Source organism: Chiloscyllium plagiosum, chromosome 21, assembly GCF_004010195.1.
Source record: "Chiloscyllium plagiosum isolate BGI_BamShark_2017 chromosome 21, ASM401019v2, whole genome shotgun sequence".
In the NCBI taxonomy this organism is placed as follows: domain Eukaryota; kingdom Metazoa; phylum Chordata; class Chondrichthyes; order Orectolobiformes; family Hemiscylliidae; genus Chiloscyllium; species Chiloscyllium plagiosum.
The window spans coordinates 59,496,834-59,498,709 of record NC_057730.1 but is presented as its reverse complement, the minus strand read 5'-3'; positions in this window follow the sequence as shown (position 1 = coordinate 59,498,709).

The window sequence follows — 1,876 nt, the reverse complement described above, 5'->3', positions numbered from 1 at the left end:
TGGTAAAAATGGATTGAGTTCTCAGTGGATAGGCAATAGCTAATTAATCACAACAATTATTCAGTCACCTCGAGGACAATAATCAGACAGGAAAGGTGGCAATGGGCAGTACTGCCTGATTCCAGGACTGATCGGGAAGCTTTCTCATTCCCACCTATTTTCTGAGAATGCACCAACGCTGTTGGTGCAGAGCAGGCCAATCCAATTGCAGCGTTCGTTCCCAAAGCCAATTTTGGAAAGTATAACCATGTGTTGGTGTGCAATTTCCTGTCAAAGGCCTTCTCATGGTCCAGGCTGATAAGGCAGGTTTCCAACCTCACTATCCCATACATAGACAATTAAATCGCTGAGGAGTGCGATACTCTCAGAGATCATCCTGCCCAGTACAGTACAGGTTTGTTCGGGGTGAATCACTGATCCCACAGCAGAACTGACCTATTTGGTGGTCGTCTCAAAGAGGATTCTGGAAACCACATTTAGCAGTGAAACCGTTCGTCAGTCCTTTCTGTCCTCCTTAGAATTGTAGATGGGAGGGATGATAACTTTGCTGTTGGATTCACATAGATTACGTCTTCGACGCATACTGTTGTAAATGTCCAGCGGCTGCAGGCCAATCTAGTGCCACAGAGGTGAAAACAGCTCAGGTGGCAAGCCATCACTTCTGGAAATTGGACTCTTTTCTAAGGACTTGAGGGCCTTGGGCAGCTCCTCCAGTGGTAACTGCTGATATAGATTCTCCCATCCGCTGTCGTCCAAGACCTCCGTGATAGAGGACAGGAACATCTGCGAGGCCACACTGTCAGTTCGCTTCCTGTCATTTGAACTGAAAACAAAGGATTTGTTGATCTTCAGGACGTTCTTCCCGAGGTCACTCTGTCAGCAGAAACCCTTTTCAGCCAGAGTCATCCGACAATTAGCCCCAAGGCCTGGTTTCACAAACAAATAAAGATCGTTTGGTCTGTTCCTTTTACCCCAAGCAGTCTCAAAGGCCACAAGTTATTCTCAGCAAACAGTTCTCAGTTCACAGCTTGAACCACTGTTTTATTAAAAGAATACAGGTAACAAAAAGTCAGTGAAGATTCTATCACCTCTGGTCCCCATCATTTCTGGTGTATTGTTCACCTTCTCCTTTGCGAAGTCTCTATGGGGATATGAATAGGAAAGGTTTAGAGGGATATGGGCCAAATTGGAAAAAATTAGGGTATCTGATAGGCATGGATGAGTTTAATTTGATTCGCTTTGATTGATTTATTGTAAAATGTAGAGAAGTACAGGGAAAAAGCTTTGTTAACGAACAGTACGGGCAGACCACACTAAGTAACGATGTACAGAAGAGAATATTTTGACAGAGCACACAGTATACAAGGCACAGTGCGGACAAGAGACATCAGTGTTAGAAAGTGTGAGGAATTAGAATTTGTGTGAGGTTCAATGACAATTGGATTGGGAATGAGTAATAGTCGGTGAGGTGGAGAGAAGTGATCCTGCGAGGCATTACTTGAGTCAAGAGAGTCCATTCAATAGTCTAATAACAGCTGGGCAGAAGCTGTTCTTGAACCTGCTGGTTTGTGTGTTCAGGCTTCTGTACCTTCTGCCAGACGGAAGAAGTTGTAGGCGATCATCACCAGTGTGGGAGGGGTCTAATGGAGACCATAGGTGGAAGTTTGGCTCACGTCGTGGCCTGGTTTCTCAGTATGTCAGACTAGGATGAGTTAATATAAGAAGAATTGGAGGAAGTAATTTAGGTTTTTTGCGATGGCAAAGGGGAACAGCAGAAGGCCATTCATCCCCTCTCATGTCAGGACGAGAACCGCAGATAGGCATTACGTCAGTCCACACTGTTCCACTTGAAAAAGGAAGGCATGAGGTAAAGAGA